We start from the raw sequence: 13,616 nt of genomic DNA on the forward strand, positions 1-13,616 counted from the left end.
CCCTATTCAGGTCAGTCACCCTTCCCGTTTGAGTTGTTACGCTTCTCTATTGGAGAGTATGGATAGTCCGACACTTGGGAACACGCCTGTAGTTCAGGATTTTGAAGATGTGTTCAGAAAGATACCTGGGTTGCCTCCTCAGCGCGAGATCGATTTTACTATCGATTTAGTGCTTGGTGCGACACCCATTTCGCTGCCGACATATTGCATGCCTCCATGTAAAATGTAGGAACTGAGGAAACAGATCGATGATCTGTTGGATGCAGGCTTCATACGACTTAGCGTGTCCCCGTGGGGAGTGTGTTGTTTGTGAAGAAGAAAGATGGATCTCTACGATTGTGTATTGATTATCGCAGGTTGAACTAAGCGACGGTGAAGAATAAGTATCATTTGCCCAGGATAGATGATCTGTTCGATTAGTTGAAAGGGGCACAGTATTTTTCGAAGATCAATTTGCAGTCAAAATATCATCAATTGCGTGTCAGAGATGAGGGCATGCAGAAGACAGCATTCAGGACTAGCTTTGGGCACTACGAGTTCCTTATGATGTCATTTGGACTCACGAACGCACCGGCCATGTTCATAGACCTGATGAACCGGGTGTTTCGACCGTACTTGTATCGATTCGTCATTGTATTTATAGATGACATTCTGATATACTCCAAGAGTCGAGAGGAGCACGAGGAGCACCTGCGAGTAGTCTTTAATACTCTTAGGGAGAACCAGTTGTTCGCACAGTACAAGAAGTGCGACTTCTGGAAAGAAAAAGTCAAGTTCCTGGGACATGTGGTGTCCAAGGAAGGGATAGCTGTGGACCTTGCTAAAGTAGCCGCGGTTTAGGACTAGGAGCAGTCCGGTTTGGTTACCGAGGTGAGGAGTTTCCTTGGCCTAGCAGGTTACTATCGACGTTTCATTCGAGATTTTTCCAAGATAGCCAGACCGTTGTCTCAGCCGACTCGGAAAGATCTCAAGTTTGCTTGGACTGAGAAGGTCGAAGCAGCTTTTCAGGAACTAAAGGACAAGTTGACATCCACCCATGTGCTAGTATTGCCAGAGCAAGGGGTCAAGTATATGATATATACCGACGTGTCTCATGTGGTTTGGGTTGCGTCCTTATGCAGAAAGACAGGGTTATTGCCTATGCATCACGGCAGTTGAGGAAACACGAGGAAAACTACCCCACGCACGACCTGGAGTTAGCAGCCGTCATCTTTGCATTGAAGCTCTGGATACATTACCTCTATGGAGAGGAGTTCGAGCTCTTTTGCGATCATAAGAGCCTCAGGTACATATTCACACAGAGGGACTTGAATATGAGACAGCATCGGTGGATGGAAACCTTGAAAGACTTCAAGTTTGAGGTCTCCTACCATACTGGCAAGGCCAACCTTGTGGCAGACGCGTTGAGTTACAAGAAGGCGATAACATTTGCGGCTCCGCTGATGATAGCAGAGTGCGATATGGTAGAGTTTGCACGAGACTTTGAGCAGAAACTTACAGTAGAAGAGCCGTTTGAGAGCATCGCACATATTCAGGTACAGCCACTTATTGATGATAGGATCATTGCGGCTCAGAAAGACGACGAGCTATTGGTGAAGATGAGAGAGCAGCTTAGTGATGATGTAGATTCGGAATGGAGAGTTGGTACGGATGGGGGTTTACATTATCGTGGCTGCCTATGCATCCCAAACCTTCATGATTTAAGGAAGGAAGTTCTCGAGGCTGCTCACAATTCGAGAATGGCAATGCATCCTAGCAGTACGAAGATGTACCGCGACATGAAGCGATTGTACTGGTGGGACAACATGAAGGCCCACATAGCAGAGTATGTATCACGTTATCTCACGTGCCAACAGGTCAAGGCAGAGCATCGCCAACCTCCTGGACTGCTTCAGCCCATGCCCATAGCTGAATGGAAATGAGACTTCATCTCTATGAATTTTATCTCAGGGTTGCCGTAGACGAGGAAGGAACATGACTCCATCTGGGTGATCGTGGACCAGTGGACGAAATCGGCTCATTTTCTCCCTATTAAAGTTTCGAACTCTGCAAACGATTTGGCCAGGCTGTAAATCAAGGAGAATGTACGTCTGCATGGAGTTCCTATAGTGATCGTGTCAGACTGAGACACACAATTTACATCTATTTTCTGGACTCGTATTCAGGAAGCAATGGGTGTGAAACTGAAGTTCAGTACCGTGTTCCACCCACAGACTGACGGGCAGACAGAGCGCGTGAATCAGGTGTTGAAAGATATGCTGCGAGCTTGTGTGCTGAATTTTAAGGACAGTTGGAATGACTATCTTCCTTATGCAGAGTTCACATATAACAACAGTTTTTAGGCAAGTATTGGTATGGCTCCTTATGAGGCCTTGTATGAGCGTCCCTATCGAGCACCGCATTGCTGGGCAGGGGTTGGCGAGAAGAGACTGATTGGCCCAGAGTTAGTTCAGGCGACTTCAGAGAAGATCGACATTATCAGGCATCGGCTTCTGGCAGCACAGAGTAGACAGAAGAGCTACGTCGATACGAGATGGCGACCACTAGAGTTCGAGGTCGGGGACCACGTATTCCTAAAAGTTTTCCCGATGAAGGGAGTTCTTCGGTTTGGCAAGAAGGGAAAGATCACACCGAGATTTATTGGCTCATTCCAGATACTGGATCAAGTGGGGGTGATAGCATACCACCTAACTTTGCCCACACCACTCGTAGGCTTGCACAACATATTTCATGCATCGATGTTAAAGAAATACATTCCTGACCCTTCCCACATTATCAAGTGGGAGCAGGTACAATTTAGTGAAGATGCCACTTATATACTGCGACTGACGCGTATTCTAGATAGGAAGGAGCAAGTGTTGCATAGTAAGGTGATTCCACTTGTGAAGGTTCTGTGGACACACCACACTGAGGAAGAGGCTACTTGGGAAACAGAAGCCGAGGTTCGCAAGAACTACCCTCAGATTCTCGAGAAGTACAAAAATGTACTAATTTTGAGGATGAAATTTTTCTTTAAGGAGAGTAGATTGTAACGTCTCGGGAAAATCCGTACAAAGACCTGAACACCACCTCAGGCAGAAATCACTAAGGACCTAATCCTCTAGAAATTAAGCGAGAATTAACTAGTGTTAAACTAGATTACCTGTAAAATTAGTACTAATGACTTTAAATACGTTCTGTAAGACTCAAAATGAGTAGAACCGTTAACGCTACATTACCTAGAAACTTAGGATCCATCTCAAAACTCAGTTGCTCTCGGGAGCATCATGAAACTCCGTACTGGACCTAGACCGCACGTCGAAAGTCCGATTACCCCAAAACTGTATGGTTATGATTGCCTTACTGGGCTTGACAATCATCTCAAAAATCAAGTCCTAATAGTATCCCGAAACACACAACTTAAGCCCGAAATGAAGTGTGTGAGAAACACAAATATCTTTAGAAAATGAACTGAAACTTAAGTGAATTGAGTCGTTTCACTTGCAGGCCAAATCTAAGAGTTCAGACCATTGGAATCTGACCCAATTACACCCTCAGATCAGGAAATTTTTTTAACACATGTCAGTACACTTGTGGTCTTGATCAAGTACCAGTGACCGTTGAACTGAAACTGGTCCGCCACGGTCGATCTGTAAATCCGATTGGACCAAAAACTTAACTCGACCTAGATCTAATGTTAGGGAGCTTAAGTACGATCGCATGCAAAAAAGGGACCTCCGGAAGTGTTTCGTTGGACCGAAACTGTTGCCCTTTGGCTATAACCTAAGTATACCTTGGCTCTGGGGCCATTTCCATCAGTCCTGGGCTTATATAAAGACCTAAAACCCCCTCTCACCCTTCACATACGAATTTCAAGAGAAAAAGAAAAGAAGGAAAGAGAGAAAGTGTGAGGGAAAGCTAGGGTTTGCTGAAGAGATTCTTCCCCGCCGCTCTACGTATCATATCACCGCTACCGTATCGTTATACCAACGATTTTGGTTCCATTTTCGGGTAAGAAATCCTAACCTTAACCTATTTTAGGGTTTCAAATAGAGTAAATGATGAAATAGTTAATCTATTTCATACTGTAGGTTGCAGTTGTGCTGTAGACGACGAGTTAGAGAACGAACTGAGTTCGTTACGTGTCTACCAGCGTAAGGTGCGGACTATAAATGTTTAGGTTATGGTTTTCAAGGCTTTCAATGTCAGTCAATGATGTATGACTGACTTGAGTGCTATCACATATGCATAGTTAGGATGTTTCAACATATTACACATATGTGTAGGTTAGGCTATTTCGAATGCATTCTAAGTGTTTGTTAAAATGTTTGAATGAATATGAAATTATAATTTGTGCTTGCTATGATTATTGATTGCTAATACATAATCGTTATGCATGTGGAAACTCCTATGTAGGAGGATTTGCTATAACATGTGTTTTAACTGATTTATTACATGTATGTAATAGTGTAGACTAAGTGTTTGATAAAATGCCTGAATGAGAAAATGCTGGTTTTAAATGTATGTAATGAGGGTGTTGAGATAGGATTCTCAATCCCCTTATTTATGGTTACAGTTTCTTTATGTAACCTACCTTACTCCTATGTGATTGATGGATGAACTGCCTATGTATTGTAACATGTGTAGTATGTGTAATGTTGAAATGCTCAGATAAGATTTATATTAAGATTTGGTTGTCACATGTTGGCTTTGGTTGTTACACGTGAATATTAATGTTTGAAGTGTGATTGGGGCTACAATGTAGCCCAAACAATTGATAACGGTTTACGATTGGCGGCCGAATTGATTTAGCCACGACGGATACGTTCAACGAATCCGAGACGTACATCGTTTGACGGCAGTGGTTAGGCCACGCGGAATGCTTATGCATTTCATGTCGATTAAGTCAACGTATGCTCGTATTAGTCGAGCTTGTCAAGTAACCCGATTGGCCCGATGTATGCTCACCATGTATGGACGCTACTGCTTGAATCTAAGGTACCAAACTCACCAGTGGAAACCCCGTTTAACCTTGGTACCTCGATCCACTAAGACTCATGAGCCGAGCATGGTGGTATGGGACACTATGGTTAATCTGTCGGCCTATGCTAGGGCGACAAGCCTCCCCGTAGTGTCCAGTGAGCAAACCAACTTATGAGCCGAATACGGTGGTATGGGACACTGTATTCGAGCTGTCGGCCTACGACTAGTTGACGAGCCATTCGTAGTGACCTTGAGCATACTCTAAGACTGCGCTGAGGTGACGAGCCTTTCCGTAGCAATTAGAGTATAAGCTAGGCCTGCATTAAGGTGACGAGCCCTTTGTAGCGACCTCGAACCGCAACATCGTATGAGACTAGCTAGGGTTGACGACCCTAGAATGGATCATTGTTTGGAAAATGCTATAAGGGAGGTACCTTAGCTTCTCAATCCTATTGTATGAAAAGGTCTAATAAGAATTCGGTAATCACGCTCATGCACCGCATTGCATGTGCCTTTGGCGTTGGTGTTGAGCACAGAAGAAGGGGTGCATGCCGCGACCGTAAGAGAAAGATCATAGAGGGAGTGCAGGCGAGGGCATGCATCATTAATACATATCATTTTTGCATTAAGCAGAGTACTTAGGGATGCTTGATTGTATTGCTTTATCATTACTGCTTGATTGAATTGATAACATGTTAACCTTTGCCTTATAGCTGCACTGAGTTGATCACTCACTCCCACGTTCTGGGACGGTGTTTTAAACACCAACCAGACTCTGTCTTAGCTGTAGGTGATGACAATGCTTATGAGGCAGAGCCGGACTATTACGATGACGAGGAATTCTCGTATATGCAACTCTCTGGCGGGTCTATGTAGACCTGGAGTTGCGCTGACGGGGCTAAAGGGTTTTGGATAGAGAACATTACACTTTTTGATTTTGTACATTTTTGAATTAAAATTGTAATTATTTAACCTAGTGACATTCATACTTTGAGGGCTTGCTATTACTTTTGTATAGTTTATATACATATCATAGTCTTCCGCTAGCGTACTTTAATTGCCTCTGGAGTATGATATACTGTTTTGGTATAATCTCATTCATGTTTAAGGCACTAATACGGACAACATTTAATCATCATTATCTATATTGTATAAGTGATGTGTTGGAACTCGTGAGTTGAGTCTATGCTTGACCCTCGATTTTCAGGGTGTTACAGTTTTATCCTTTAAGTTTACTTTGATTTAAGTTGATGTGATTTATTCTGCCTTTTATATACCCTGTTATCATGTTATTGTGATTCTCTTCTTGAGATTGATTTATTTACCACCATTGATTATTATCTTTTGGGAATGATAGTTAAGACCTTAGTTAATTTTGTGTATCTTTATGCGGGGCAATGGATACAAGCCTGGCCCTTACCTTTACCAATTTGTTGAGTCAGCCCTTGGTACTCTTCTTTCTACTGAGTTGGCCATTGCCACTCTCCTCTCTGTTGAGTTATCCATTGGTACTGTCCTTTTTTGTTGAGTTGGCTATTGCCACTCTCCTCTTTGTTGAGTTAGTCATTGCTACTCTCCTCTCTATTTTGTTAGCCTTATACTATTTACTTTTATAGCTCGGGCATGTGTCTTGGTATTCCAAAACCCCCGTAATTTGAATTATCTTTCTATAAATGCAAGTGATGTGTTAGACGTATCACAACTAGTGATACAATATTTATCGTTGACGTAATGCATTACGGGTAGTGACCCTCTTGGTCTGCATGTAATTTCGTGGGTTGGTTGGCGTGGTGTACAATCAATGTAAGTAAATCGCCATGTATATTACATCACTTCTCGGGATTAGATGTCGTAAATAGTCACTCCATGAACATATTGTGTTATGTAAATCCCCCAATCGCGTTGTTATGTCGCCTTGAGATATTCGCATAAATCTACGTTGACATTGGACACGTTAGCGAATATCCGTAGTTATGGGATGCGGGTCGAGTTAGGTTTTCTATCAATTATATTTCACATTGTGATGATCACTACATGTGATGAGCCACACACAATTTGTTAGGCATGCATCTCATGTAGGTTGCTTGCGCATGCTGATACCCCTTGTGGTAGTGGAGTACGAGACGTATCATAACCCTTATCTTATTTTTATAAATATCTTGAATTATTGTTAATTTTAAAGGATAACCATCACTATGAGTAGGGCATTGACCCTCTCCAACCGTACAGATGATGTACAAATTGAAGATATAGAGGACCATCTCCCGATGGAAGATTACACTGAAAGAATAAGAAGATGTTTTTATGATTTAGTTTTATACCTCCGCTGCAAACTTGATAAATATAATAAATTCCCATTGAGAGGGCATTTGATTATTTACTGAATTATTTTACTTTGATGAAATAATCAACAAAGTCGATTTTATTATTGTGAATGTTACCTTCACAAATGTATCTGGATGCGATCTAATATAATATATATATATATATATATAGTGCGATTTTTAAAGCATCTAATTTATACATTATTAACACCCGGTTTTCTCGGGCACGAGTATAAACTTTGGCCGTAAAAATTTAAGATGTTACATACGAGCCCGCTACGGCCGCCCTAGGCCTCACGATCGAATTAGGGCCTTGATTTCATGGGAGTGCCTTAATTTCTCCAATATTGCTAGACGAACGAACATAACTAAACATTCGACTAACATGATCATTGTCGTATTGTATTAGTTAGGTTGACAACTTGGTAATCGAGATCACATTGAGGGAGTTTTGGTCATATGTGAACGTGTAGATGGAGTCGCTTGAGGGAGTGTTAGATGGCAAGGGCATGCATCATATCATAATAGTATGCATGCACATTAACAAAAGTATTTAGAGACTGTATGCTTAAATTGTTTTTCATTAATTGTGCATATGGATTTGATAGCTTATGTAACTTGATGTTAATGGAACCATTGAGTTGATTACTCACTCCTACTTTGGGATGGTGTTTTAAAACACCAAATAATATTATTGGTGCAGGTACTAGTGAGACCTTAGACGGGTAGGCTTAGATCGGTTTGTGCCACTGTCATTATGTTTCAGAGGATTGGACCAAACCAAAACCTTTAAACTTTAATCGTCTTGGGTATGTATATTGTGGTTTGTATAATTCACATTTGGGTGGACACCACTTTTTAATTGTACTTAACTGGTAGCCTCATATTTATTTATTTTTGTTATCTCTATCTCGCTTTGGATCCGTTAATTTGAATTACATTACTCTAATTGCCCATGTGTGAAATGAGTGTGAAATGAATGTGAATCTGAATGAGCTCACACATGTATTTTTATTTGGTTAACACCCGGAAACTCGGGATCGGAGTTTATGTACTTAGGTACCGATTTTCGGGGAGTGACAATACCATCTATTTCCGTCCAGTGCGTTGGGCCAAACACGCCCTTATAGACTGGATGGGAGGGCTAGTGAGGTAAGTGGACTCGGCCTCAATCATGTTGACTGTAAGGTTGCCTGATGAGCTCGAGCTAGCTTGATGTTGTGGTAGAGAATTTTGGAGAATATTATAAGTGACAAGAGAAATTGTGATTATGATTTTCTTATGATCGATTAAGTCATGGACCACATGCTTCAAGATAAAGCACCTATCTATCATGTCACACAAAGATTGGTGGTATGCAATACATGTTTTCATTGTAATTCGGAGGTAGATGGTTTGGTAGGATCCTAAGTTTGATCGAGGTGATGATTTGATTCTTGAACTAGCATTGCCAAGTACCTTGATGTAATGTTGAGCTAGTGGTGTGGGCATCCTAGGCTCCCATGCTATCCTCACCGGACGATTTTGATTGGGGTACTACGTAATTCCCATGTTGTTCTTGTCTCTCTTGGGAGTTGAAGGTGGTGCCTTGAGTTGCCACAATGAGATTGTTGGCTTTTGCCTAACATTGGACAGGAACAATCCCGTTTCCCATTACCACATCCCAACCCACCCTTGAGAGGGTGGCCTAATAAAGTTTTGGACCACGTTTTCCATTCATCCAAGGTAGAGTCACCTCGTGAATAAGTTTGATGGTAGATAGACATCACAGTGACTAGTGCCCCACCACCAGCTCCAACTGGTGATAAAGCTCTCTGGGCCCCATAATGATATAAATATTTTATCTACGTTGTTCATTCATTTTATAAGCTCATTTTAGGGCACGAGCCCAAAAATTAGGTAATCCAAATCTCACTCAGTGGACCACACTATAGTGACCTTGACCACACTATAGGCCACTTTAATATTTATATTCCATCATATTGATAAGGTCATACGAATCTGGATGAAGGTAAAACATAAATATTAACTTGATACACAATTTTTATGCCCACTAAAATGTTTTCCAAGCCCTAAAATGACATGGCAGAAATGGTTAGTAAACACATTCGTCATGGTGGGTCTACGTAGCTTTGACACCAGCTGGCTGGTGTTGGGGTCAGTAGCCAAACGACGTCCGTCATTATCCCCACTGTTGCATGCGGTGCCGTCAACTAGATGTTCGGATCTGCCTCTTATTTTTTTGGCTCATATCCCTTTACATAGACATAACGCAAGGTGGCTCCACATGGAAACGGATTGGTTACTCCCCCTGGCTGGTGGTCGTGCTCTGTGGGCCCTATCAAGATGTATGTGATTCATCCATTCCGTTCATCCATTTTTAAAGATTATTTTAGGCTTGATCCCAAAAATTAAAGTTATATAAATCTCATGTGGTCCACACCACATGAAAACAATAGCGATTGGATATCCACCATTAAAATCCTCCTAAGGCCCACTGTACTGTTTATTTGATATCCAATATATTGATTAGATCATACAGGTCCAGATGAAGAGAAAAAACAAAAATCAGCTTGATCCAAAGCTTTTATGCCCCCAAAATATTTTTAATGGTCGACACTCATTCAACACTGTTTCCTGTAATGTGGTCCACTTTAAATTATGATATACATCATTTTTGGTCTCATACTGTAAAATGATCTGTAAAAATATATGGACAAAATGGATGAAACACATACATCATGGTGGGGCCCACAGAGCACCGACCACCAGCCATTGGCTGGTGTCAGAGAGTAGCCAATCCGTTTCCGCTCCACAGGGCTTAGGGCTGCATAAATCTTCCTGTAGCCAGGCGATGTTGGCAATCCGTATTGCCTCGCGGGGACGTGCTTGGTATTTTAAAAAGATAAAATACGACTCGCTTCCTGTGTCTCCCCACCGTAGCCAGCGGCGACGCAGCTCCGTCTCTCAGGTCGTTCTCTCATCTCTCCCCCCCCCCCCTCTCTCTCCGTCCCTGCAATAGGCTTTCTCTCTCTCTCTCTCTCTCTCTCTCTCTATCCGTCTCTGCAATCGGCTCTCTCTATCCGTCTCTGCAATTGGCTCTTTCTCATTCTCTATCCGTCTCTGCAATTGGCTCTTTCTCATTCTCTATCCGTCTCTGCAATCGGCTCTCTCAATCTCTCTCTCTACAATTTCCATGCGCCTCTCTCCGGTTGCTAGGGTTACAAGCTCTTTTTTTTTTCTTGCTTTTGAATAGGGCCTGATTCGGTGAGGCCGTGACAGTGGGGCCCACCTTATGTGTTGATATATCCACACTGTCCATCAGTTATGGAATCTCGTTTTAGGGCTCGGGCCAAAAAATGAGGCAAATCCAAATCTCAGGTGGGTCACATCATAGGAAACAGTGGTGATTGAATGTCCAACATTAAAGACTACACTAGGCCCTTCGTTACGTTTATTTGCCATCCAACCTGTTGATAAGGTCACACACACGTAGATAAGGGAAAACATAAATATAATCTTGATCCAACTCGTTCGTGGCCCACAAGAAATTCTATTGATGGGCATTCAATTACGATTGTTTCTTGTGGTGTGGCCCATCTGAGATTTGGATTTTTTTTTCGGGCCATGCCTTGTAATGAACTGATGAAACATACATCAAGGTGGGTCCCACGGTCCAGTCCATCATGGTGGACCATTGCTCGTATATTAATTAATTAATTAATTAATTTAACTATTGCCCATTAAGGTGGACCATTTTTATTTTATTAAATCACCTTGTGTGCAGTCCTGGCAGTTATACAATGATTAGGCTCTATTAAGGCTTTCAAGATTGGCATTGAGTAAGAAAGCTGATTTGCTTCCAACAATTTGAATCACATGCGATCCAGCTCTATAAATGAGTTGTTATCAACATCTGCTTCTGGAGTTCTGACTGATCTAATGTCTTCAATAGCCTCGAAAGAATCCATAGTCTCTTTGTGGGATGTTTCTTTAATATGTTGCACTATTTTCTCATAGTCGTTCTTCTCGTTGTAAATCCAGCAAAGAACCCAATCATCTAGCTACAACAAAAAGATTTCTCAATAAACCCAATTAAAATTTTCCCATAGTTTCCTACCAATTCTTATATTGAGTTATTGCTCTATATTATAGGTATTTTGAATCCATGGGCCCACTTTTATGGCCAACTTGATGATTGGTTTTGCTTAGGGCTTGTTTGGATGCCTGTAAGTTGGGTAAGTGGGAAGTGACTTGCAGGGAAGCCACTTATAGGTGGTGCTTGGAGGAGAAAAATCACCTGTAAGTAACTTACAACCTGTAAGTCACTTACAGGCAAATCTACCAAAAAATTGCAGGGGGATGGGGGTGGGAAGTCACTTCCTTGTAAGTCACTTACAGGCTCAATGGTCAGATTTTTAAAAAGAGGGGAAGAGGGAGAAACGCCCCAACCCACCAATATCTCTCGGTCTCTGCAATCTCTCGCTGCAGTTACCGCCTTCCGTCTCTTCTCCTCCTAAAACGGTAGGGTTTCATCTACCCTTTTTTACCCCTTTGAAAACGGGAGTGGTTTGATGTTACTCTATAAGGCACGCTGGCATCCAAACAGTCACTTATACGCACTTGCGCACGTGCGTATAAGTGATGGGTCTCTAATCCGAACGGACCATGTGATGCAGCATCCCATGAAACCGTCAAGGACCAATTTGCGCCCTGATTTAAAACTCTGGTGGGCTATAGAAAAGAGAGATGCAAATGACGGTAGGAAAATGTTTTCTTTTGTCATGGCCCACCAATATTTTAGATCAAAGTAAAAGTTGGGTAATGGGGGTTTCATGGGGTTCTGCATCACGTGGACCGTTCAGATTTTGGCTCAAATCACGTGTGATGAGTTCTCAAGAAGTTCTCAAAAGAACTCTTGCCAACTGGTGCACAGCTGAGTATTATGCGGGAAGGGATCACATGCTGAGTAATGCGTAAACTCTGTGGGATCCACCATGATATATGTATTTGATCCACACTGTCCATCCATTTTAATGCTTAATTTTAAATCCTGATCCTAAAAATTAGCTATATCCAAAGATCAAGTGGACCACAACATAGGAAATAGTGTGAATTGAGTGTATACCGTTGAAAATTTTTGGGGCGCCATGGAAATTATGGATCCAGATGATATATATATTTTTTTATTCCCTTCATCCAAGTGTTTGTGATCTTATGAACATGTTGGATGACAAATTGAGTTATTACTCCAATATTATAGATATTTTGAATTCGTGGGCCCACTTTTATAACCCACTTGATGATTGGTTTAGCTTAATAATTATCTCAAATATTCATCTTGATGGGCTTAACAAAATAACATATTTGATCTCATGTTTTTCTTTTTTTTATTATATGATTATAACATTTTAGAACGATTCCCCAATCTAAGCGCTGCTCGATGTGAATATACAGCTTTCTACCTATAAGTAACTTACAGGTTATCCAAACAGAAAAACTAACTTACCTGTAAGTGACTTACAACTTACATCCAAACAGGTTACCTGTAAGTAACTTTCACTTGTAAGCTTACAACTTAAAAGAACTTACAGGCATCCAAACAGGCCCTTAAGAATTGGCTTAAATATTTATTTAGACGGGCCTAACAAAATTGTATATTTGGTGTCAAGTTTTGTTTTTTTGTTTGTTTATGTAATCATAACATTTTGGAATGATTCCCTATGGTAAAGTTGGTTTGACGTGAATATACAACTTCTTACTTGTAAGTAACTTATAGGTCACCCAAACACAAAGACCAACTTACCTGTTAGTGACTTACAACTTACATCCAAATAAGATTACCTGTAAGTGACTTTCACATGTAAGCAACTTACCTGTAAGTCACTTACAACTTAAAGAACTTACAGGCATCCAAACATGTTCAATTTGGTGGAATTTTCTATGATCGTTGCTTTCAGAGATGATAAATGGAATCAAATGAATGGGCTTTTACAGGTTTTGTTGAACCATGAACATCCATCTTACTCTCCAAAATTCGAAGAGCTGGATATGATGACCATTTTACACTTGGCAGCAGATAGTTCATAACATTCAAAAGGCCACTCACGTACGTTGGATATGGGATGTTGGTAAGTTTGTTTAAAACATCTACCTGTTTTAATGCAAGGTGTAACTCTGTGTCTGTTCTTTTCAATACACCGTCAGCAGCATTACAGTGGGGAGGTGGGCCTGTTTGGTTCCTGGGATTAAGTGGCACAGATTTGCATTAGATTGAATTAACACCATTATTGCACAGTGATTGCATGTCTAAAAATGCCATGGTATTTT

The 13,616-nt window shown here is 41.4% G+C and overlaps 1 protein-coding gene across 5 annotated transcripts in view; it reads left to right on the forward strand.

The window, feature by feature from the left end:
* Nucleotides 1–10,111: 10,111 nt before the first annotated feature.
* The window catches only part of LOC131226727 (uncharacterized), a 36,962-nt gene continuing 33,457 nt past the window's right edge, over nt 10,112–13,616 (forward strand). Inside the window, exons 1-2 of one of the 5 annotated variants that reach the window (XM_058222400.1) lie at nt 10,112–10,257; nt 13,284–13,395. The gene's annotated coding sequence lies outside the window, so the exon portion shown is untranslated. Of the gene's footprint in view, nt 10,258–10,384; nt 10,507–13,246; nt 13,396–13,616 lie in introns of those variants that run through there. The other 4 variants (XM_058222403.1, XM_058222402.1, XM_058222401.1 and 1 more) reach the window with 4 other exon arrangements.

This window comes from Magnolia sinica, chromosome 15, assembly GCF_029962835.1.
Source record: "Magnolia sinica isolate HGM2019 chromosome 15, MsV1, whole genome shotgun sequence".
NCBI classification, from domain to species: domain Eukaryota; kingdom Viridiplantae; phylum Streptophyta; class Magnoliopsida; order Magnoliales; family Magnoliaceae; genus Magnolia; species Magnolia sinica.